This window comes from Mesoplodon densirostris, chromosome Y, assembly GCF_025265405.1.
Source record: "Mesoplodon densirostris isolate mMesDen1 chromosome Y, mMesDen1 primary haplotype, whole genome shotgun sequence".
Lineage (NCBI taxonomy): Eukaryota > Metazoa > Chordata > Mammalia > Artiodactyla > Ziphiidae > Mesoplodon > Mesoplodon densirostris.
In genome coordinates, this window is record NC_082682.1 from 10,249,983 (window position 1) to 10,276,524 (window position 26,542).

Here is a 26,542-nt window from a genome sequence, read left to right on the forward strand (position 1 = left end):
TCTTTCCTCCTTCAGAGCTCCCTCCCACTGGTGCAGGTCCCATCCCTATTCTTTTGTCTCTGTTTTTTTCTTTTTTTTTCTTTTGCCCTACACAGGTACGTGGGGAATTTCTTGCCTTTTGAGAGGTCTGAGGCCTTATGCCAGTGTTCAGGTGGTTTTCTGTAGGAGTTGCTCCATGTGTAGATGTATTTCTGATGTATCTGTGAGGAGGAAGGTGATCTCCGTGACATACTCTTCTGCCATCTTCCTGAACTCCCCCTCTATTTCTTTTTAAACAGAGAGGACAAAGGAAAAAATAGCAAACCAATGATTTACCATAACAGGTGGATTTAATCTTTTCTCATAAGCTTGGATGTGAGGCAAATTCCATGCTCGTGGGAGGGGCTGAGCCTTTTGCACTATCACCTGTACCTACAGAGCTAAAGAAAGGCTTGTCTTTCCCACAGACAACAAGGTACGGGCCTTTGACAAAAGAAGGATATGACACACTTGGATTAATAACTCTTTATTAAGAATTCCAACTCCAAACAGTAGAAAGCAGCAACAACAACAAAAAGTCCTCAGAAGAACTTAAGGCTCAACATTTGCAACGACTATAAGAGAAATGGAAATAGATTGACTTGACTGAGAATGAGGTAGATGGGTGTAGAGGGATCAGCGAATGGTGTATCGTACATAGGGTACATCCAAATCATTGCCGCTCTTGTTTTTGCAGCACGGCTCAAGAAACAGTGCTTGAATGAGGTGTCCCAGCTTTTGCTTTGATACTCGTCTCACTATTGCTGTTATCCTGGGGTGAGGAAAAAGAGGGTCTGTGAAGAAGAAAGAGAGGAAAGGACTTACAGAGACAATGTTAGGGGAACAGTGAAGGTGTGTTGCATAGCTAGCTGATGCTTCCCACCCCAGGCAGGACCTGTTTCTGTTTGCACAATGACCCAACTCAAGCTTGAGTTGATCTTTGATCTTGCTTGCTGTCATGCAAAAGGAGTAGAGCATGGATACACCCTGGAACAGCATGGTGATCTCTAACTTGTGCTCTGGCTGAAGAGGGTGGAAAAGAGGAGGGGCAACAGGGTCACTGGGATGGACAGTACCAGTAACCTGGGCAACCACCACCACAAGTGCAGTGAGTGAAAGGCCCTTACCTTAAAGTAGTCAAGGAATTGCTTGAGGGCCATCTCTTCACCATTAGGCTGCAGCCCCTGTACCTCAAAGCAATCCCACAATGTCCACTGCTGGTTATAGTACTGTGGGACAAAGCACAGAGTAAAGCACCAAGAGAAAAACGGGAGCAAACCCTAATCATATGCTCCTCTTTATTTCACAAACATGCCAGTTCCATTCCTACTTTGCACAGGTTCAAACAATGAACATAGGATACGCAAAATTAAACAAAGCCTCTCACCTGGTATGATGAAAACCAGAGCCAGTTCTACAGAGATAAGATACACACAACCTCTACGCACACACACATACACAAAGCATCACTCACTGATGGGTAACACAAAAGATTTCTATACCAGCAAGCCTTTACCTGGTGACGGTGTGGGGCAAGGGGCTCAGAGAAGCTGAAAAAGGCAGGGCCAAGTTGATGAATCTGTTTTTATAGGACTCAAGCTATTGGTGTCCCTGCACTACCTTGTAAAGCTCCAGACATGCAAGGCCAAATGTAGCTGCTGTGGTTGTGGCAATGGCTGGAATGATCTTCCCTGAAATCAACTTGCTGTGTAACACAGAAGGTGAGGCATAGATGTAGTGGTTAGAGACATTCAAGGTGTACAGAAGAGGCCAAACGTGGCAGACTCAAACTTGGAAAAGGTTGCAAGGTTAGGTTTAGACTATTGTTACCTTATGCCCGTCAGTAGGGGGAATGTTATAGTTATCTGCCCGGAGACTCAATACAGCCACAATGAAATGCACATGAAAGTTGCTGTCATCATCCTATTGTGAGTGGAGATAGAGGAAGAACAGAAGAGACAGAATTAAGGAGAAAAAGTTTTCTTGGATACTGGGAACTGAGGTATATTCACCTCAATTACCTGCGAGACCAGCCAAATACTAGCCCAGACCACAAAAGATACTTGGGCCATTCCATGCAGGAGAAACGGGTCCGTGCACAGGTCGTGGAAGATCCCACCTGCCAGGGAGCATCTGGGCACAGGAGCCATGTTTGCTGAGCCTTCACATCAGGAGCCTGTGCTCCAAAATGGGAGATCCCACAAGAGAGAGAAAGCCACGTACCACAAAAAAAAAATTAAAAAAATAAAAAATAACATAATTACAGTCAGGCCTGTAATCCCCAAAAAAGCTTAGGGTGGCTCAACCATTTCTCATACACGGTTGAGGTCCCCATCACAGCACCTTCTCAAAGCTGATGGGGTAGATCTTGAACCCAGGGAAGCTCTCTGGTTGGGCAGCATGTCCTTGAGCTCCTGCAGGTAATTATCAACTGCAGAAAGGGAGGAAGTACACGTTAGTCCTTAGATACATGTTAAATCCCAGTTCACGGTCTGAGGTGCAAGCAGGAGTCCAGGGTGGGGCAGAGATGTTCAGGCAGATAAAGGATTTGAAAAGGAGAGACATCGTGGGAAAGAGAAAAGAAGGGGGAAAGATAGGGCAGAAAACACGTCAGAAAAGTAAAAGATAGGTGTGTGGGACATGGAGATATGTAGAGACACTGAGGGCAACAGGTAAAGCCACTAAGAAAGGATATAGACAGCAGCACTAATCATCACAGGTAAGAGGTGAAAGCACAGAAGTTGTTCACTGCTGAATGAGTGGACAGAAAAATGTGATCTATCCATCCAATGAAATATTAAGCCTTAAAATCCACTCAATTAAATATTAAGACTTCCAAACTGGAAGTCTACTATATTTAAAGATGGTAACTCCTTTGGTTTCTTACCACAATTAAAAAAAAAGGAAGTCAATGAGAAAATACTGCAAGAGAAAGACATAGAGAGAGATGGGGAGACATGAAGGAAGATACGAGGGAAAACAAGAGACAGAGGGATAAGAGATACAGAAAGGGGCATAGGGGGAAAGTATACAGACAGCAAAGAAGAGAGTAATATGAAATGGGATAGACCTGAAAAACTTTGAAGAGGGAGACCAAGGAGAATAAATGTGAACATTAAGAGAATGTTCAGAGAATGAGAAAGTACAAAACACCTGAAATGGAGACACGTAGAGAGATAAATAAAGAAAATATACAAAGAGGAACATGAAAGAGTAGTTATTTCGGAAAGGAAATGCAGGAGATACATCAGGAGGGGAGAGATATACAGACGAAGAAACTGAAGGATATATACAAAGAAAATGAAATGTAGAGGAAGACTTACAGAGCATGAGACAGAATACGGTAGAGGGAGGGAAATTTGAGTTGGGGGGTAGTTAGAGATGGAGAGATGAGGAGGGCTGTCTAGAGAGGGAGATGAGGAAGATATATGGAGGTTAAAAATAGGTGAGGCTTCCCTGGTGGCCCAGTGGGTGATAATATGCCTGCCAGGGCAGGGGACACGGGTTTGAGCCCTGGTCTGGGAAGATCCTACATGCCGCAGAGCAACTAGGCCCATGAGTCACAACTACTGAGCCAGCGTGTCTGGGGCCTGTGCTGTGCAACAAGAGAGGCCACAACAGTGAGAGGCCTGTGCACCGTGAAGAAGATAGGCACCCACTCACCGCAAATAGAGGAAGCCCTCACACGGAAACAAAGAACCAACACAGCCTAAATAAATAAATAAATCAGTGAATAAATAAATAAAAATAGGGTAAACAGGCATACCAAAGAAGGTGGGGAGGTGGATGAGGAGATCTATAATGAAATGAAACAGGGAAGAAATCAAGGCAGAGAGACTACTGGTAAAGATCATATCCATTTGTCCCTGTAATGGACACAAAAAGAAACAGAGAAAGAACAAAACAAAGCAAACATACACACAGTAAAGAGATGGACAACTGGTGCACCTGAGGGAGAAACAGTGGGAAGAACAAAGTAGTAGCACATCAGAGAACTTGCCTCAACCAACTAACCTTATTTTAAATTGGAAGAAGCAAGGACCAAAGGACAGTGTGGATTAATCTCAGGCCTGAGATCTCAGAGCAGAGCCAGTGGCAAAACACAAGTACAAGGGAGGCTTGCATAGGTAGGTGATAAGTAGGATGCTACCTTAGGCCAACTAGATAAACATCCTCACCAACACACGTAGTGGTCTGCAGCTCCCTGTCAGAAACATGGATCTTGACACCAGACTTCAGGGTGAACTCAAGGACCTGCACAGACTGAATGAGTATGGTCACAGAAGCTCGGTCCTGAGAACCCCTCAGCCCATAGGCCTGGGCAAATAGGGTGGCAGCCATTATCACGTAGTCCAGATGCAGGGGCTAAGAGAAGGCTAGGTATGGAGGGGTAAGCATATCAGTACTCACCTAAGGAGCTGCAGCCTCCTTCCCATCCACGTACCCACATTTGACCCAACTGTAGGAGACGTGAGGGAGGAGACTTCATTGCTGACATCAGAGATGAGTGGCTGTGCACAGACAAGAAAGGGGCTCCTGAGCTTGTAAGCTAGGAAAACAGAAAGATGTGGGAGAGTGAGACCTGAGAGGAGAGGTGTTTCTCATAATTGTAACTCCTCATTTACAAGCCCGGACGTCCCAAATTGGTATATCGCTGGGCATTCACTTTGTGCCAGACACAGAGCTATTTATGAAACTTTTATGGATTGCCAGTCGTGTACTAACATACTTAATTTATTAACTTAGTAAATATAAATTAACCCTCATAGAACTCTCATGAAATTAGGTCACCATTATTCCAACTTCCTACATGAGGCTACTAAGGCACAGAGAGGAAATACATGATTAGTCCCAATATCAAATGCAGTTGAGTCTTGAAGCCACATAGGTCCTGTGCTCTTAACACCAAAATTTCTCTTCTACAATCTCTATAGCCCTGACAGGGAATCTGGAATGACTCATGTCATATCTAAGGGAAATAGGTACCAAGTATCTTGCTTGAGAGAACAGGGCTGGGCAGGTAGAGGAGAGAGGTCAGGAGGAACAGGTGTTTGACTCCAAAAATCACTTGCTTAATCATTTAATGAGATCTCTGGGACTTGGTGGTCTTTCCACAACTGGACTAACTGCAATGATTCATGTCAAAAGCGTGTAGCAAACTGCTTCCAGTAAGCCTATTCTGACAAATGGACCCCACAAGAGTGTAATACCTGTTTCGGAGGAAAGCTGTGCAGCAGCTGTCTGATGCTGTTGGAGCACTGGGTGTGCCAGTGCTAGTAAGCCCACGTCACACAGTCAGCCCATGTATGTGGCCGTTGAAGCACCAGGCTGAGCTGCACAGCCTCCAGCACCTCTAGGGTTTGGGTGCCTGCCAGGTGCAGTTTTTGCTCCACAAACTTTGAATCCCTATCAAGAATTAGAGGGGACACAAACTCAGAGTTACACAGTGATCCCAGAGGGAGCTTAACAGCATGAAAAGTCAGTGCTGACTCCCAAATGTATAAGGCCCAAGGAATCATTAGATTATTTGAAAAGTAGGCCGGGTCCTAAGTGTTACACTGGTTACAGAATGCTTTGACTGACACGCAACGGACACGGTGAACGAGGAATGGATAGAATTACTCACATTAGGTACTGGTTGACGTTTTCTGCTGGCTGCTTGAAGAGACCTTCAAACTCATCCAGAGCCCACTGCAGACAGAGCAAATCAACACTACGTGGGTTATGGGAAACAAATAAGTTTCTGTAGGCCTTAGGAACACCATCAGGAAATATAGCAAATAGGAAGAGCATGGCTGTTATGGGAGAACAGAGGAAGGAAACCCTCCCAATATATCTCCTCAAACTTGTCAAGCCCTCACCACTTCAATGTAAAAAACAATGATCTTAATCTGGGAAGAGGTTTACACACAAGTGTACATTCATGCAGAATTTATTATGATGTACACATTACCCTACGTATGTCATGCATCAATTCAAGAAAAAGTTCACACCAAGAATAAAACGTGAACGATCTCTATGCAGGTTCTGGGGACTGGGAAGAAAGTAAGATAGAGGTTTGACCCCTGTGAATTCGGAGGTCGATAAATAGTCACTGGTGAAGTGACCTGGAGCACCTTGATGCTCGAAATCCAGGTTCAAAGGCCAGCTGTGCCACAGTCTTGTGACAATCAGGTATATCTTTACTTGTGTTTCCTCATTTTAAAGACAAACACTGGAACAGTAAAACTACACCTCATGGAGTTAATAAGAAATAAGCAAACATGTACACATTTAAAGCTTAGTTTGAAAGTCACAAGGGCATATTAAGTATACATGCTTTTCAGAATTCCTGTGAGAGTTACTACTGTCATTCCAATTTTACAGATAAGGAATCTGAAGCATGAAGAGGTTAAGTCCAAGGGCTCATAGTATATTAGTTTTAAAATCCTTTTTATTGGGCGTTCTGCGTACTGGGTAGAGAGAAACACAATAATAGAACCAAAACCTAGTAGAGGTTTTATATGTATAGAAATGAACACACACACACAAACACATCACCGTCTCTCTGTATCTACACATTCACACAGACACACACACACACACACACACCAACATGGGATGCATGGACAGGGAGAAAGACACATACTGAACTGAGTCCACAAGTATAAACTCATCCCTTCTGGAAGGAAAAGTGACAGACTGAACTGTTACTGCTCATTTTCTTCCTGTTCCCATACTTCCTAAACATAGCCTCAAAGACTGGGTTAAGAATCATTTTGATAAAAGGATGGTTATTTGTGGTTTGAAAGGGGACTGTAATTAGGTCCAAGTTCTGAGGGCCAGTTAATGGGGAGCTTTTACTTTGTCAATCTACATGAGAGGTATGCTGTTTTGTATGTACGTGTACTATATAAACAGAACTATGCTGACAAGCTATTAAACATATTTTGGGAAACAATTAGAAAATTATTCCTAAATATGGACTTAATATTGGAGATATTTAAATAACTAGCAGGGATGATATTAAGTTAATTTTGTTCAACAACAAAATAGTATCCTGTACACAAAGAAACATATCCTCACCATTTAGATATACACTTCTTACATAAAGTTTTTCACATGGTATAAATAATACTTCCCTGTATGTTTCCAAAATAAAAATTTCAAGTTAAAAACAATCATTTTGCAAAGCATTAGGCTCCTAGGTTTAAAGTGAGTGAAGGAGAGTTAAGGAAAGGGCAGATATTACATACACTGAGGCTTCATCATCGGAATAACAAGAGTTTGGCAACTGAGACACTGTCCCAGTACATATCTGTTCCACCTCTTTCTCCCTGCAAGGCTGATCACCTGCAAAGTGTGCTCGATGACATTCGGGAAGTTCTTCAGTGTGCACCTGGGGATGGACTTGTCAGGAGGGTCCTGGCTGGAGCTGTATGACTCTGTCAGGAAGGGGATAAACCCTTACACATTACCCTTGGTACACAGTGTGCCTGACTCCTGAAGGGGCTTATGGTACAACACACAGCAGCAGTCCATATATGTGCCTGTGAGAAAGTTGCAGCAGGTGAGGGTGGGGAAAATAAACTCAGGATAAGACACGGTGACACACACTCCCCAAAACACACACATTACTCTCACCTCGTCCTCACCCACCCCCAAAACTCATGGGCATCCACATTGTCCGAGGCATTGTCCACACCATCCAGGTTTTGGAGGAATTTATTATTCATACACATGCTCTGTGTGAGGGCCCACACAGTTCTGATGGCTCATCACAGGGATGTGTGCATTTATCTGGTTCACAGCTACAGTCTGTATCAGACTTCAATTTCTGTGTAGTGATGTAGAAACAGAACTGTCATTCACATAATCACCCAACAAAACTTTAAAGAGCTGTTCTGAAAACTGATTTAAGTAATGATGCACAAGACCTAGGCTCTGAGGTCAGGAGGCTCTGTGGTCTATGACAAATGCCACACAGCTTGGGCTGGGACAAATGAGGAATGAGGTGAATAAAAAAGGAAAACATTGATACAATAGGAGACAATGGGTTGAGTATCTGTTCTTTTGTCTACCGAACATCCACTGTTTTTCGTTACTAGCACCCCGAGTTGGAGTGCATTCACGCAAAGAAAACCAAGGTCCTCTGAACTTACAAAAACAAAAAGGATCCTCTGAAAGTCCAAGTCAGATCACATTCCTCTCCTCAAAGCCCTCTATTGATTCCCACTTTCACTAAGGGTGAATTGAGCTGGTCCCTATTCCTTTGACAACCTTCTCTCTTACCATGATCTGTCTCTGTCTCTACTCCTTAAACATAGCAGTCATATTCCAACCTCGGGGTTTTTCTCACACTGTTAACTTCACCTGCCATACTCTTCCCTGAGATTTCTTCTTGTTCTCGTATATCATCTTTAATTCTCTGTGGATATACCACCTTTCCAATGAGGATTTCCTTTACCACACTGCAAACCGCCCTCTCATAGCACTTCCAGTTCTATATCTTGATTTTCATTCTTGCCCCTACACAGTATTTTTCACCTTGTTATGTTCTAACCACATACGGTGCTATTGTATTTATTATTTGCTCTAGCAGTTGTCCAAAATGATGTTAAAACAAAGTTTGTGGGGTTTTTTTTATGTGATGCACAGCGATCAAGATTTCCTACATTAGACATTTAATCTGAGAACATTTAAAAACATTATTACTCCATTTAAAATTGGAGGGGCTTCCCTGGTGGTGCAGTGGTTGAGAATCTCCCTGCTAATGCGGGGGAAATGGGTTCGAGCCCTGGTCTCCGGAGATCCCACATGCAAAGGAACACCTAGGCCAGAGCCACAACTACTGAGCCTGCGCATCTGGAGCCTGTTCTCCACAACAAGAGTGGCTGCACTAGTGAGAGGCCCGCGCACCGCGATGAAGCATGGTCCCCGCTTACCACAACTAGAGAAAGACCTCACACAGAAAGGAAGCCCCAACGCAGCCAAAAATAAATAAATAAATTAATTAATTAATATGGAATAATTCCATTATATAGTACAAACAGTATGAAAGAATCTCCAATACAAAGCGTTAATGACAGGAATCAATCTGTATTTATACTTTTGCAAATTTTACTTATATAATGTCTTAGAAGATAGCTGAATTTTCATTATCTACTGACTTTAATGTTATACATGTTTTGCTTGAAAGATGTAAGTGATATCCAGCCTCACAGAAAAAATATTTCAATAACATTTTCAGATGACTGTTGATTTTTTTTAAATATATCAATATTTGACAAGTGATATTTCTTTAAAGTTTAGTTGGAAGGTGAAATGATGATCCACATCAATACCCACTGTCTTTCTCTGTATTTTGAATGGCTCTTTAGTTAATGCACAGTTCTGTATCATCATGAATTGGTCTGGTCATTTGGAAAATACTGTGTTTTTGGGTTACGGACAGCCTCCTAGAACAGAGTGGAAAATTACCCTTTCACCTGATAAAATGAGGATAAAAAGGACATAATGTCTTAGTATTCTTAAAAGAGTTGTGATCTTTTGGACTTGAGGAAAGAGTGCTGCCAACCTCCACTGCATTAGAGAATCTCTCGTTTACTATGTCTTCTCACTAGACAAAAGCAGAAACCTTTTATTTGCTATCTTATATATTCTAACTACTTATGTAGTACCTAGTATTTGCATGATAAAATGAAAGGAAAGATAAACACTGGGCAGGCAAAATAACACTGAACTTTACAGAGACTCCCCAGATAGATCCTTCTATAATCTAGCTTCCAGAGTTCCACATTAGCCATAACCAAAAACCAAAGAAAAAAAAAGATGGCTGGGGACAGGTTTAAACTCACAAAGGAAAGATGTAACAAGTTTTCAATAAATATCTGCTGGAAGAAAGACTGAGTGGTAGAGAAAAAGAAATAAGGTAAGAACTGAAGGAAAGAGACAAACAAAAAAGTCCTATGGTGGGCTTCACTGGTGGCGCAGTGGTTGAGAGTCCACCTGGTTTTTCGGGGACATGGGTTTTGTCCCAGTCCAGGAAGATCCCACATGCCGTGGAGCGTCTGTGCCCATGATCCATGGCCGCTGGTCCTGAAGTTCCAGATCCTGAGCTCTTCTATGGCAGAGGCCACAACAGTGAGAGGCCCATGTACCAAAAAAAAATAATAATAAGTCCAAAGGCAATAAGACAAATAACCAGAAAAAGACAGGAGAAAAGTGAAAAACAAAGCTCAACTACTTACCATATCCATTCCACTCACCTTGATATCCCAAGGCCGGAACAGAAACTGTCAATTCAGATTGGATTTTATTATGGTGTCCATGTCTGTAATGGTGATTGCCCCACTCTCCACACAGCCTAGTCCAGTCATGGCAAAGGTCTTGAGCAGCTCACAGCCAACAGCCCCTGCACCCAACTGGGAGGTGGCCAAGAAGAGAGACAGAAGATGGTTAGGGTCACTGGGTAACAAACCCACTCCTCAGTCCTCTCTCCCCTTGGAGATGGCAAGAGAGGGTAAGAGGATCTACGACTGCATATTTAAGTCACAGTGCCATAAAAATCCATGGTTCTCTAAGGAAAGAGGCACAAGACCAGGATATAAAGGACCTGGTGTGAAGAAAATGGAAGAGGGATGAGATGAGGGTACAAGCAAACACCATCCCTTGTACACCAAGAGGAGACTCCAGAAGAGGTGGCCAGAGCCTAGGGGACCTAAAGGTAGCTTTTGACCACAGGGTTCTCTCACCAAGAAGTATCTCTGCTTGCCCAGCTTCTTTTGCAGGCCAGAGCCAAATACAGCCACCTGCTCATCTTAAGGGTTCTGGCACTGAGTCATGTGAAGGGAAGAGAGGGTTAGGGAAATGCCACCTTAAAAAGATCCACGATAATGTCTTCTCCATGGGCCCAAATCACATACTGGAAGACACGTGTCCTCTGTAAAGGCCTCTTTGTCCTCAGGGAGTCACTCAATGGCATCAAAGTACAGCTACTGTATAAAAGGCATAAACTTTCCAGAGCAGCCCTGAGGAGGCGGTTAGAAAGAGGATGTGATCACTGGTTAATCAGAGCTGGACAGCAAGCAGCAGGGCCGGAAAGGAAACTGGCTCACGCCCAGCACTGTCCATCTCCACTCACGCTGACCTTCATAAACTCCTGGGCAGCTACGCAACCAGTGAAGGAATTGATGGGTGCCAGATCCCCAGGGGCCATATAAGCTGACTTCCGGATGAGGTCTTCATCCAGACTGTTTTGCTGCACTGCTGGAAGAGCTTGAGAATTCAAGCCTGTGCTAGGGTCACCAGTTCTGTTGCGTCCTCCTGGAAAGAGAAAAAGAACAATCACACAACTGTGGGGAGAGGGAGAGGTAGAAAAACTCAATAGATGAAAAGGCATAGAGGAGCTTTGGTTCATGGACCTGGCTTGCTTGCCCACCCATCTACCTCATTGTGGGGCTGATGGGTCTGGTCATGCTGGGCACAGAACTGGTGCAGGGCCTGGAAGCCAATGTGTAGCTGAGGAGAGTGAGAATACTTGGGAAAATCTGTTATCACAAAGTCCGGCTCTGCCTGTGAAGACGGCAAGTGTTCTGTGGAGAGCAAGATATCAGAACCAAAAAAGTGAAAAACGCAGAGATGCCTGGAACCCTACAACACACCCTCCTGCTCATACTCACAAAGCTTATCCTTTTAGTTACTTTCACTTGACTGACAATGCCTCCACAGATGTAGTCAGAGAAATTGGAGGTATCACAGATACTAAAGGTGTAGGGACCTGGGGGATGAAAAGAATGAAGGGTTATCTGTCAATTCATTCCCTCCCAAGATCAACAGCACTATCAAAACAGGAATATGAAAACCTCCCACCTTCTTCCTCACCTAACACCCTCCCCCATACAGTGGGAGTTTGGAGTTAACAGATATAAGCTATTATATATAGAATAGGTAAACAACAGGGTCCTACTGTAGAGCACACAGAACTCTATTCAGTATCCTGAGATAAACCATCATGGAATAGAATATGAAAAAGAATGTATATATAGATAACTGAGTCACTTTGCTGTAAAGCAAAAAGTAACTAAATATTAAATCAACTATCCTTCAATTAAGAAATGAAAATAATGTATCATACATCATAAAACAAAAACAAAAACAAAAACACAATGCTGATTTCTTCAGACAGCACAGGTATTCTATGTCTAAATGCCACTCTAGAGAAAAAGAAGTAAGCCCTGAAAGGATCAGATGGCAACTACATAATTTCTCTAGAACAGACTCAAAAATATTAAAGGAACACAAAACGCAACTCCAAAACGCTAACATTCACAATTACCTTCCATCCATCAACACTTACCAAAAACTTACCAGCAACATCTGTGGCTTTAGTTTTCATTAAATTTGTAATTATTTGGCAATTATTTCTTCAAAAACTCTTTTGGCCCACCCCTTTCTTGGGAATTTCTTTGAAATGTGAAATATATTTATAATAGATGTTTTAATGTTCTTGACCTGTGATTTTACATAACAGATGTGATTAACAAATTAACACACAAGAAAAAATTAGGAAATTTAACAAAGTAGAAGAAACTATGCAAAATACAACAAGTTGGGGGAAAGTCAAACAAGTCTAGTGCCTTAATATACATGTACTTGGAGTTCTGGAAAGAGATAATGGGGTGGCAGTGAGCTCTGAAAGTAATATTTTCAAAAAATATGTGCGCAGAAATTTTCCCAATTTGATAAAACTATAAACCCAAATTTAATATATATTCAATAAACTGCAAAAGAGACATGGAGAAAACTATACAAGTGTATATAATGTATTATATATATATATATATGTATGTCTATATTCCTCTGGGTTCTGCTTTTGCCGAATCCCATATTTTGGTATGTTGTGTTTTCATTTTCATTCACTTCAGAGTATTTTCTAATATGCCTTGGACACTGTTTGACTCTTTTATTACTTTGGAATGTGTTCTTTAATTTCCACATATTTACAAGTTTTCACAAGTTCCTCCTATTATTGATGCCCATTATTCTTTCCTTTGTGGTCAGAGAACAATTCGGTGTGATTTAAATTATTGACACTTGTTTTATGGCCTAACGTGAAGTCTATCCTGGAGAACATTCCTAGTTCAAGTGAAAGGACATTGTATTCTTCTGTTCTTGGGAGGAATGTTGTGTACATGTCTGTTAAGTGCACTCGGTTTATATCATAGTTTTGTTTAGGTCTTCTCTTCCCTTGGTGATCATATGTTTTGTCATTTATTTGGATATGCTGTTGAACCTATTTATCTCTCTCTCAAATTTTGTAAGTTTTTGATTCAGGTATCTGGAACTTTTTTGTTAGGTGAGCATTTGTTTATAATTCTTGTGTATTTCAACAGATTTACCCTTTTATCAATAATATATTATTAATCTAATATAATAATATAGTAATATATACTGTCCTTTGCCTCATAATTTTTTTTATTTAAAATTTGTTTTGTCTGTTGTTAGTATAGTCACTATAGCTCTCTTTCGATTTTTGTTGGCATGAAACTTATCTTTGCAACATTTTACTTAAAATCTATTTGTTTCACCCTAAGATTTGTCTCTTTAACAACATATAGGTGGTCACATTTTTAAAAAATCCATACTTACAATCTGCTTTCTAATTGGACATCTTCTAGTGAACCACTTTTATGGTTATTTGTTATTTCTTTTACTATATACATTTTAGAGCCATTTTATTAGTGGTTGCTCTGGAGTTAGGTTGTTATAAAGTAAACTGACAGTTTCTAACAACCTAGTTCACATTAATACCAACTTAATTTCAAAATATGAATTTTTGCTTTTATCTAGTTTATCCTTTTTCTTGTGCTGTTCTTATCATAACTTACATCTTTATACACTTTATACATCAGCACCAATTAATTTTTTTTTCCTATGGAGTAATGTTATAAATCGGGTAAGAGAAACAAGTAACTGCATTAGTTTACTATTGTTGCTGTAACACATTTTCAGGAATTCAATTTTTTAAAACTTTACAAATTGTTCTTTCAAAATACTACATGTTACAAGCCCCAAATCCATTTTACTGGGCTAAAGTCAATATGTTGGCAGGATTGGTTCCATCTGGAGGTTCTGCTGGGAGAATGTATTTCCTTGTCCTTTTTTTGCTTAGTGGTTGCCAGTATTCCTAGGCTAGTTACCCCTTCTACTACCTTCAAATACATCAGTTCATTTTCTACTTCTGTCATCACATTAACTTATCCTCTGTCACTGAAATCTCCTTCATTCCTCTTATAAGAAACATTTTGATTAGATGCACCTAAGGTAACCCAAGAAAGTTTCGCATCTGAAGACTCTAATATAATTATATATGCAAAGTTTTCTGCATAAAATAACATACATGCCCTGGGAATTAAAATGTGGGCACATTGGGGGACTATTATTCAGACTACAAACATACACACAAAAAATTCGTTTAAATTATCCTCTGTATTTACCTATATAATTACTTTTACTGATGTTCTTTCTTTCTCTGGATTTGAGTTATCATCAAAGTGACTTTTATTTTTGTTTGGACTCTCTCCAGGAATTATCTCATCTTGTAGGGCAGATAGTTAGCAATAAATCCTCTCCGTTTTGTGCTTATCTGGAATTTTCCTAATCTTGTCCTCAGTTTCAAAAGATGGTTTTGCTGCATATAAAATTCTTGGTTGAAAGTATTTGTTTTTTTTCTTTTAACACTATGAATGTATCCAAGTGTCTTCTGCCCTGCATGTTTTTTGATGTGCAGTCTTTGTTTTTGGCTTAATTGAGAATCTCTTACATGCCATGGGTTGCTACACAGGGCTTTCACAATTCTCTCTTGGTTTTTGGCTTTCAGTAGTTTGATTATGATATGTGTTGCTATGGATCTCTTTGAGTTTACCCTGCTTTGAGTTTGTTTAGCTGGGCGAATCTGTATAATGATGTTTTGCATCAAATTTGGGATGTTTCTTGGCATTAATTCTTAAAACTTTCTTTCTGCCCCCATAATTATTTTGACAACTCCCCAGGTTAAAGTATATTTGCACTGGGTGAGCTCCAAATTATGTCAAATATAGACAGTCTTGCAAATGCAGTCTTCCAAGGAACATCTCAGTCACATCAGATAATGATAAATCTTTGGAGATGAGGTTCTGAAAGAATTCTCACTTTGTTCTTCTCCTTCTGGTGGCTACTCGGATGCAAAAGGAATGCATACTCTTTCAATATGTACTATTATTAAGCTGGAAAAAAGGAGGGTGTGAGTTTGACCAATTAAAGTCTCTAGAGCTTGCTGATCTTACTAAGATTCAGTCATTTTTAAACACGTAAATACTTCCCTAGTTCCTGTGTAATTTTGTCAATTTCCAGAATTCTGAAAAAGTTGAGTCTGAAAACTTTGTAGGTTTGTAATGTAGAGAATTTTTGGAGGGCCTTACTCTATCATCTTCTGACATAACTCATTAGCTGTCCTTTCTGAGGAAGAAACAATGATCCTTTCATGTTTCAGCTCACAGTTGACACAAGAGAAGTGTTGGACCCTCACAGTAATTCTTTCCATGATTACCAGCTGTGTGACCTGAAGACAGGGACCTCACTTCTCTAGGCCATCTATAAAATGAGGATAATGATTGTAACTTACGCCATTAGTAGAGTTTAAATGACTAAATATGAATAAAGGGCTTAAAAAAGAGTGTGACACACAGTAAGTACTACCTAATTACTATTAGTAGCTGGAGTACTATTAAATTACCTGGTGTATTATGACACCTGATAAAGACTTACATTCCCCACACTGTAAAGATCATGTAAGTATTTGCTCTTCTTCTTATCATCATCTTCATACCACCAATGGATGCTGAAAAAAAATTGCCTGTGATCACACAGCTGGGAAAGAACAATGCTGGATTATTCATTTAGAAACTTTGCAGGTATCTGACATACTGGACCAGAAGGCTTTCCCTTCCTCATATACAGAAGTATCTACTTCTTCGCTAGACGTAAGGCTCACAACTCTGTAATCCATTAGGGAAAATTATACATGGTTTATGTACATGAATGAGCAAAGACCATACTCTTCATGATAGATGTACAACTGTCCTAAATAGAGCCTCTTTAAAATGGGGCTATACTCTCCCTCATGAATAAACAATTCATGTAATTTTGCATGATAATATCTGTGTCCCAGCAGCACAACTGTTCTTTCTCCATTCCTGACAAGAAGGATGCCATATGTTCATGAATGGTAGTAAAACTATAGAAAATGAAGTCCTAATGGTACCGTGTTCCTCCCCAGATCCTAGTTGACTAGGCTCCAGTATCCTTTCTTAGCCTGAGTTGAAGACTATCTTTATGAAAAAAGTGATCCCCGATGAATCGAATCTTATTGACACAGATCTCCAAATGCTTGGAGGACCCTATAATGGAACTTGGGTCACAAAGGCCATTCTGGCAAGATCCCAACATTTGTACTAGGACACTTACTTAAACAATATTCCTCAAATCCTGCCTTGATTAGCAATCTCCAATTTTACCCAAATCCACCTCCCTTTGGAGAACATTGCAAATACCATGTGCTATCGAAACATGGCCACCAATGACCATCCGACAAATATTCCTAAGCCCTGTTGCAAAATGATATGCCCCCAAAGAGGCATCCAAATCCCTCCCCTCAGTCCCTAAACACCACCTCCTATAGGTCCCCTCCAGAATAGACATCCCCTAAATGGCACCATGGGCCATAGATGCAAAGACATACCTCAGGGGATACCTGAAGTTTAGATCCTTCTACAAATGACGTGTAGTCTTTTAGACACCTTGGACTCCTCTTGACTCGTTGAACAGAGCAGAAGGTGAACTTTCTGTTGGAGATAAGACAGAGCAGTTGAGCAGTAGCTAATGGTGTCACCCTGTCAGCAGGAAAAACTCTTATTTACCATTGCAACAAAAAGAATAGGAATAAACCTACCCAGGGAGAGAAAAGAGTTGTATGCAGAACACCATAAGACGCTGATGAAAGAAATGAAAGACGATACAGATGGAGAGATATGACATATCCTTGGGTTGGAAGAATCAACATTGTAAAAATGACTATATTACCCAAATCAATCTACAGATTCAATGCAATGCCTATCAAGCTACCAATCGCATTTTCCAGGGAATCAGAAGAAAATATTGCACAATGTGTATGGAAATAAAAAGACACCGAATAACGAAAGCAAACTTGAGAAAGAAAAACGGTGCTGGATGAATCAGGCTCCTGCACTTCAGACTATACTACAAAGCTACAGTCCTCAACACAGTATGGCACTGACACAAAAACAGAAATATACATCAATGTAACAGTATAGAAAGCCAGGAGATAAACCCACTCACATATAGTCATCTTAATTTTGACAAAGCAGGCAAGCATATACAATGGAGATAAGACATCCTTTTCAACAAGTGGTGCTGGGAAAACTGGACGGATACATGTCCAAGAATGAAATTAAAACACTCACTAACACCATACACAAAAATAAACACAAATGGATTAAAGTCCTAAATGTAAAGTCAGACATGACCAAACAATTAGAGGAAAACTTAGGCAGAACACTCTATGACATAAATCACAGCAAGATTCTTTTTGACCCACCTCTTAGAGAAATGGAAGTAAAAACAAACATAAACAAATGGGACCTAGTGAAATTTAAAAGCTTTTGCACAGCAAAGGAAACCATAAAGAAGACCAAAAGACAACCCTGAGAATAGGAGAACATATTTGAAAATGATGCAACTGAAAAAGGATTAATCTCCAAATTTTACCAACAGATCATGCAGCTCCAAACCAAAAACACAAACAACAATCCAAAAATGGGCAGAAGATCTAACTATACAGTTCTCCAAGTTTGATATACAGATTGCCATAAAACACATGAAACGTTGCTCAATATCATGAATCATTAAAGAAATGTAAATCAAATCTACAATGAGGTATCACCTCACATTAGTCAGAATGGCCATCAACAAAAACCGTACAAACAATAAATTCTGTAGAGGGTGTGAAGAAAAGGGAAACTTCTGGCACTGTTGTTTGGAATGTAAATTGTTACAGTCACTATGGAGAACAGTATGGAGGTCATAAGAAACTACTACTAGAACTGGCATATGACCCAGCAATCCCACTACTGTGCTTATACCCTGAGAAAACCATAATTCAAAAGGAGTCATGGAACACAAAGTTCATTACAGGTCTATTTACAATAGCCAGGACATGCAAGCAACTTAACTGTCCATGGACAGATGAATGGATAAAGAATGTGTGGCATATATATACAGTGGAATATTACTCAGACATAAATGAAATTGATAGAACTGTTAAACAAATTCACTAATGTTGTTGGATGTGAAACAAAAATACAAAATTAGTTGCATGTCTATACACTAACAAGAAAATAGCTGCCAGAAAAATAAAGAAAACACGTCCATTTACGGCATTACCAAAAACAATAAAATGTTAGGACTACATTTAAGCAAGGAGACAAAAACATCTCTACACCTACAAATATGGCATTTTCAAAAACTGAAGAAGACACATGTAAATAGAAACCTATCCCATGTTTCTGAATTGAAAGAATGAATACTGTTGAAATGTTCACGCTACCTAAAGCCATCTATAGTTTCAATTAAAACCCAATAAATTTTCAATGGTAATTTTCCTAGAAATAGAATATCAATCCTAAGAATTGTACAAAACAAGAAAGGACCCTGAAAATAGACAAAGCAATTTTCAGCAAATTAAACAAAGCTGGATGCAACTCACTTCCTGGTTTCAAACTATTATACAAAGTTACGGTAATCAAAATAGTGTGAAATTAGCATAAAAACAGACAATAGACCAATAGAATAGGACTGAGAGCCCAGAAATAAACTCAGCCATGTCCAGTCAACTAACATTTGACAAGGATGACAAGAATAAACAATGGAGTAAAAATAGACTTTACCCTGAGTGGTGCTGGAAAAACAGGATATCCACACGGAAAAGAACAAAATTGAACACCCATCTTAGACGATTCAAAAATTAACACAACACGAACAGAAATCACAAAATCCCTAGAATTAAACAGAAAAAAAATCTCCAAAGCATTTGTCTCAGCAATGATTCTTTTGGATATGATACCAGAAGTAGAAGGAAGAAAAAGAAAATTCAACATGTGTGATAACATCAAATTAAAAAGCCTCTGCACAAAAAGAAACTTGAACAGAGTGAAGAGGCACTGAACAGGAGGCATAGGAATTCTCCTATGGAATGGGAGAAAAGATTTGCCAACAACATGCCAGCTACGGGACTAATGTCCAAACATTAAATGATTCAATTAAAAAAAAGTTGAATAATCTAATTAAAACGTGGACTGAACAACATATCAGATATACTACCTTCATAGGAGACCTACAAATGACCAGGAGACACACAAATATTTGGTCAACATCTGTAATAGTAAGAGAAATGCAAAATAAAACCACAAAGAGATGTCAACTCACACATTTCATAGTGGTTATTATGAAAAAGAAAAGACAAAAAAGTGTAGTCAAGCATGTAGAAAACAGGGAAAACTTACAAACTGTTGGTGGGAATATACCTTAGTACAACCACTACATAAAATAATTAGGATGTTCCTCAAAGTACTAAAAATAATACCACCATAGAACCTAGCAATTCCATTTCTGAATATACATACTTCAAGGAAATGAAATCAGTTACTTTACTGAGATATTTGAACTCCCATGTTCACTGTATTAATATTTACCAAAATATGCAAGGCGTAGACACTAACTGTTTATCAATGAATAAACGGATTAAGAACTGTATATATTAACACAATGGATATTATACAGCCATATAAAGAAAATTCTGCAATTTGTGACCACATGAAATCAACTTGCGGGCATTATGCTTAAAGAAAAAATCAGAGACATAAAGACAAACTGTGTGGTCCCACTTATTTATTAAATCTCAACGGCAGAGCTCATCAAAACAGAGAGTGGATATGTATTTAATAGGTGTGGGGTTGGGAGAAATAAGGAGATGATAGTCAAAGAGTACAAATTTCCTGGTATAAAATGTGTAAATTCTTGGCATCTATGTTACAGCATAGTGACTTAGTTACCAACAGTTTATTGCATATTTCAAGGTTACTAGGAAAGTAGATCTTTAATGTTCTTACAGAACACACACAAATATGGTAACTTTGTGAGGTGATAGAAGTATTAACTAACATCATTATCACATTGTGTCACAACATAGATGTAAGTCTAATCATTATGCTGTGTACCTTATAATTACCAAAGTTATATGTCAATTATATCTCAATAATGCTGGGGAAAATGTATTAAAGATAGGACCGAAATGTTTCAAAGCCCTTGAGAAAAGATAAGGAACAAACTTCTCAAGATAGGTCTTGGCAATAATTTCTTGACTATGACAGCAGTAGAGAAGGCTACAAAATCAATAGTTAAGTGAAGTGAAATTGAACTGAAACATTCCTACATAATAAAGGAAACAATCAACAGAATTAACAGGCAATCTACAGAATAGTATAAAATATTTACAAACACGTACCTTAGAAATGGTTAATATCCAACATACATTAGGAAAGTGCATAACCTCAGTAGTGCGATATCACCTCATATCTATTAGCTTTGCTATTATCAAAAAAGAGGAGACAGCAGGCATGACAAAAGGGAACCACCTTACACTCTTGTTGAGAATGCTGATTGGTGTAGCCACTCTAGAAAAGAGTTTGGAGGTTCCTCAAAAAGCCAAAAATTAGAACAACCAAATCATCCAGAAAAAAATATTTGGTTATTTATGAAATGGAAGGAAGAATGCTGTCTCTAAAAAATACCTGAATACCATGTACCATGGTATTCACCATCATTCTCAAATGCCATACCAGTATAGCTACACACTTAGCCTGAAGAGATGGATAAAGGAAATGTGCCCCAGTAAATTATTTTGTGTGGCAGGAAAAAGAAGTGTCACAATAAAACTATACTCAGGCATAGTAGAAGTAAAATGGTGCCATTTGTAACAAAATGGGTGCACCTTAAGGGCACTATGTTAAGTCAACATCTCTAATAGTAAGAGATGTTGAGAAGAAGTATGATGAAATAAGAAGTAAGAAGTACTTAAGAAGTAAGTCAGACATATAAAAACAAACATGGTGTAATCTCACTTATAGGAAAAGTAAATTAATCTTCGTTGCAGGTTTTTCTCCTTCATTACTTTAAATATATCCTGCCAGTCCCTTCTCGCTTGGAGAGTTTAACAACTGTCCTTCACAATCACTTCCAAAATACAGCAGAGGGAAGAACACTCCAAAACTAATTCTACGGCACCACCATCACCCTGATACCCAAACCAGGCAAAGATATAATTAAAAAAGAAAACTTCAGGCCAATATTACTGATGAATATAGATGCAAAAATCCTCAACAAAATAATATGAAACCGAATCCAACAGCTCATTAAAAGGATAATACACCATGATCAAATGGAGTTTATTCCAGGAATACAAGGATTCTTCAATATATGCAAATCAATCAACATGATACTTCATATTAACAAATTGAAGGAGAAAAACAATATGATCATCTCAATAGATGCTAGGAAACTTTCGAAAAAATTCAACACCAATATATGATAAAAACCCTCCACATAGTAGGCATAGAGGTGAGTTTCCTCAACATAATAAAGGCCATATATGACAAACCCACAGCAAACATCATCCTCAATGGTGAAAAACGGAAAGTATTTTCATCAAGATCAGGAACAAGACAAGGTTATCCACCCTCACAGCTCTTTTTCAGCATGGATTTGGGCGTTTCAGCCACAGCAATCAGAGAAGAAAAGGAAATAAAAGGAATCCAAATCAGAAAAGAAGAAGTAAAGCTGTCACTGTTTGCAGATGACTTGATACTACACATAGAGTATCCTAAGGATGCTACCAGAAGATGAATAGAGCTAACCAATGAATTTGGTAAAGTAGCACGATACAAAATTAATGCACAGAAATCTCTGGGATTCCAATAGGCTAATGATGGAAAACCTGAAAGAGAAATTAAGGAAACACTCTCATTTACAATTGCAACAAATAGAATAGGAACAAACATACCCAGGTAGACAAAAGACCTGTATGCAGAAACCTATAAGATGCTGATGAAAGAAATGAAGGAGGATACAAAGAGATGGAGATATATACCATGTTCTTGGGTTTGAAGAATCAACATAGTGAAAATGACTGTATGACAAAACACAATCTACAGAGTCAATGCAATCCCTATCAAAGTACCGATGGCATTTGCGAGGGAACTAGAAGAAAAAAATTCACAGTGTGTATGGAAACAAAAAACACGCCGAATAGCCAAAGCAAGCTTGAGAAAGAAAAACAGAGTTGGATGAATCAGGCTCTTGGACTTCAGACTATACTAAAACAACAGTAATCAAGACAGTATGGTACTGGCACAAAAACAGAAATATAGATCAATGGAACACGGTAGAAAGCCCAGGGGTAAACCCACAGATATATGGTCACCTTATTTTTGATAAAGGAAGGAAGAATATACAATGGAGATGAGACATCCTCTTCAACAAGAGGTACTGGGAAAAGTGAAAGGCTACATGTACAAGAATGAAATTAGAACATTCCCTAACCCCATACACAAAAATGAACACAAATCGATTAAAGGACTAAATGTACGGTGAGACACTATCAAACACTTAGAGGAAAACATAGGCAGAACACTCTATGACATAAATAACAGCAAGATTCTTTTTGACCCACTTCCTAGAAAAATGGAAATAAAAACAAAATTAAAGTAATGGGATGTAGTGAAACTTAAAATTTTTTCACAGGAAAGGAAACCATAAACAACACCAAAAGACACCCCTCAGAATGGGAGAAAATATTTGCAAATGAAGCAACTGAAAAAGGATTAATCTCCAAAATTTACCAACAGCTCATGCAGCTGTAAACCAAAAAACACCAACAATCCAAAAATGGGCAGAAGACCTAAATAGACATTTCTCCAAAGATGATACACAGATTGTAATAAAACACATGAAAGTTTGCTCAACGTTTCATGTTGAGCATGAATCATTATAGAAATATAAATCAAATCTATGATGAGGTATCACCTCACACTAGTCAGAGGAGCCGTCATCAAAAAATCAATATACTATACATTCTGGAGAGAGTGTAGGGAATACGAAACCCTCCGGCACTGTTAATGGGAATGTAAATTGTTACAGCCACTATAGAGAACAGTATGGTGGTCATTAAGGAACTAAAACTAGAACTAATATATGACCCCGCAATCCCACAACTTTGCATATACCCTGAGAAAGCCACAATTCAAAAAGAGTCATGGACCACACAGTTCATTACAGGTGTAATTCCAAACACCAGGATAGGGAATAAGCTAAGTGTCAATCGACACATGAATTAATAAAGAAGGTGTGGCATATATATACAATGGAATATTACTCAGAGATAAATAGAAATTAAATTGAGCTATTTGCAGTTAGGTGGATAGACTTAGAGTCCGTCGTACTGTGTGAAGTCAGAAAGATAAAAAGAAAAACACTTTGCTAACACATATATATGGAATCTAAAAAAAGGGTTCTGATGAAGGTAGGAGCAGCACAGGACAAAATATTCAGATGTAGAGTATCGACTTAAGAACATGGGGAGTGGAAAGGGTAAGCTGGCACGAAGTGAGAGAGTCATATGTACATATATACACTATGAAATGTAAAATGGATAGCTAGTGGAAAGCAACTGCATAGCACAGGGAGATACGTTCAGTGCTTTGTGACCACCTAGCTTGGTGGGATAGGGAGGGTGGGAGGGAGATGCAAGAGGCAGTGGATATGGGAATATATGTATACCTATAGCTGATTCATTTTGTTATACAGCAGAAACTAACACAACATTGTAAAACAATTATATTACCATATGAATGATAAAAAAAACAATATGTTGTCTACAAGAGCAATTTTAACTTTAAGGACACACATAAGCTGAAGATGAGGGAATAGAAACTGATAGTCCAAACAGTTTCCAAACAAGAGCAGGACTGGCTCCCCCAATCTCAGGTAATACGGACTTTCAGTCAAAATAGTTCACAATTGATATAGAAGGTCAGTATACAATGATAATAGATCAATTTATCAAGAGGTTATAATAATTGTAAATATATATGTACTGAACGTTGTAGGATTAAACAAATATATAAATCACCCATTAACAGATCTGATAGGAGAAATCAACAGTAAAACTAATAATGGTAAGGGACTATATTATCCGACTGTATACCTTAGAAAATTGATAAAGACACTGAATGTACCCAATAAAATTATATAGAAGTTCCATCCAACAGAACCAGAATCCACATTATTCTTAACTGCAGACAGAGCATTCCCTAGGATAGAACCTGTCGTGGAATATAAAACAAGCGTTAACAAATTTAAGAAGATCAAAACCACATTAAGCAACCTTTTTGATCATAATGTTATGAAGCTAGAAATCAATAACAATAGAAAAAGTGCAAAAAACCTAATACGTAGAATTATACAGCACACACTGGAGATATCTAAGGGTCAAGAAAGAACCCAAAAGGGAATTCTGAAACTACCTTCAGATAAACAAAAATGACAATATACCCAAACTTTAGGAATGTACAAAAATCAGTCTAAAGAATGAATTATTTTTAGCAATCATAAATTCTTATATTAAGAGAAAGGAATGATTTAAAATAAAGGACTTAACCTTATGCCTGAAAGACTAGGAAAAATGAACAAATTAAGCACCAGGAATAAAAGGAAAAAGTAAGAAAGATTCAAATGGAAATGCATAAAACGAATATCAGATAATTAGGAAAAACTGAATCCAAGTGATGGCATTTGGAAAGGATAATAAAATTGACAAACTTTAGCTAGACTAACAAAGAGAAAAAAGAGCTTAATAAATAAAACTTTAACTGAAAGTGGAGAAATTGCAACTGACATCTTAGCACACAAATCATTATAAAGAATGATAAAAAACCGGGTCACAAAAATGGATAAATCTCCAACAACTCATATATAAAATGAAGCAAGACAATCACGAAGAAGCAAAAAACAAACAAACAAAAATTATCATGATCATACAAATAATGACTTAGGAAATTGAAGCAGTATTGAAAACTCACCCAATAAAGAGAAGCCCAGGATCAGTTAGTTTCACTGGTGAATTCTACTGAACATTTAATGAAGATTTATTGCCAGTCCTTCCCAAACTCTCCCAAATAACTACAAAAGAGGAAACATTTCCAAACTCATATTATAAAACCAGCATTTTCCTGATTAACAAAGCCAGATAAGGAAATAACAAGGGAAACACAAAACAAAACAAAACAAAACAAACATACAAACAAACAAAGGAAAATGAGAAAACTTTCAGGCTAATATCCTTTTACATATAGAGGCAAAAATTCTCAACACAATTCTAGCAAACCAAATTCAATAGCACACTAAAATGTTCAACATGATAAGGTTGGATAATTCCTGGTGATGCAAAGGCAGTTAACATTTTTAAATGAACAATTTTAATTTATGACACGAATAGCATGCAGAAGAAATGTTTGAAAGAATTTTCTAAATTTTCGTGATTAAAGCTTTCAACTACCTGGGGAGAGAAGAAACATTTTAAATGTAATAAAGTTCATATATTATCAAGGCCCCAGCTAACATCATATTCATGTGAAAAGCTGAAAACCTTTCCTCTAAGACAGGAACAAATAAAAAATGCCCACTATCACCACCCCTATTCAACAGAATACTAGAAACACTAGCCAGAACCATTTGGCAAGAAAAACAAATAAAAGGGATCAAAACTGGAATGGAAGAATTAGAAATGTCTCTGTTTGAAGATCACATATTCTGTATGCAGGAAATCCTAAAGACTCCACCAAAAACCCCATGAAACTGTTAAAACTAATAAATGAATTCAGTAATATTGTTGGATATGAAATAAAAATACAAAATTAGCTGCATTTCTATACACTAACTAGAAAATAGCTGACAGAAAAATAAAGAAAACACTTCCTTTTACAGCAGCACCAAAAACAATAAAATCTTAGGAATACATTTAAACAAGAAGACGAAAACATTTGTTCACCTAAAAATATGACATTTTCAAAAACTGAAGAAGAAACATGTAAATAGAAAGCTATCCCATATTTCTAAATTGAAAGAATGAATACTGTTAAAATGTTCATGTTACCTCAAGCTGTCTATAGTTTCAATGGAATCCCAATCAACTTTTCAATCGCAATTTTCCTAGAAATAGAACAATCCTAAAAATTGTACAAAACAAGAAAGGACCCTAAAAATAGACAAAGCAATTTTAAGCAAGATAAACAAAGCTGGATGAAATGCACTTCGTGGTTTCAAACCATAATACAAAGTTACGGAAATCAAAACAGTGTGAGACTAGCATAAAAAC

General features: G+C 38.4%; 1 pseudogene; it reads right to left on the reverse strand.

Moving 5' to 3' along the window:
- Positions 1-654: 654 nt before the first annotated feature.
- Positions 655-26,542, reverse strand: part of LOC132482905 (ubiquitin-like modifier-activating enzyme 1) — a 36,710-nt pseudogene continuing 10,822 nt past the window's right edge.